The sequence below is a fragment of the Calidris pugnax genome, unplaced genomic scaffold (assembly GCF_001431845.1).
Source record: "Calidris pugnax isolate Ruff unplaced genomic scaffold, ASM143184v1 scaffold17, whole genome shotgun sequence".
Classification (NCBI taxonomy): domain Eukaryota; kingdom Metazoa; phylum Chordata; class Aves; order Charadriiformes; family Scolopacidae; genus Calidris; species Calidris pugnax.
This window is the reverse complement of record NW_015090794.1, coordinates 13,355,504-13,356,050: the sequence shown is the minus strand read 5'-3', so window position 1 is coordinate 13,356,050 and position 547 is coordinate 13,355,504.

Sequence of the window (547 nt, the reverse complement as noted above, 5' to 3'; positions counted from 1 at the left end):
CCCCCCCCCCAGGTGGCCACACATGGGCCCCAGACCCCCAGGAGGGGGTTCCTCCCAGCCAGGAGCCACACTCTGGTTGGTGGCCACCATGCCGGCTGTCTGGCCAGCGGGGTGCTCAGGGCTGGCTCTGCCCTGGTGGTGTCCCCCTGTCCCCTCTGCCGTGGCGGTGTCCCCCTGTCCCCTCTGCAGACTTTTTGTACCCAGGGACTGGACAAGGTGGTGGGGGCGCATCTCCAGGGCAGGACCTGGGGAGCGGGCTTGAGGTGGCCTCCTGAAGGTCTCCCTGCGCCGTCCCCATCACCCTCTTTGCTGTCACCCCTTCCCCAAAGCCCAGTGTCGTCCCCCCCACACCCGGGGCTGGTGGGGAGAAGGTGTGGGGGGGTTAATCCCCCCCCCTCCAAAAGGGCAGGCTGCAGCAAGGCTGGGGGGTGGTGGCAGGAGCCACTGGTGGCCCCTTGGTGACAAGGTGATGGTGGGGGGAGGGCAGGTCACAACCCCCCTCCTGCTTTTGGGCACCCAGGGCAGTGGCGGGAGATGGGGGGGGAGG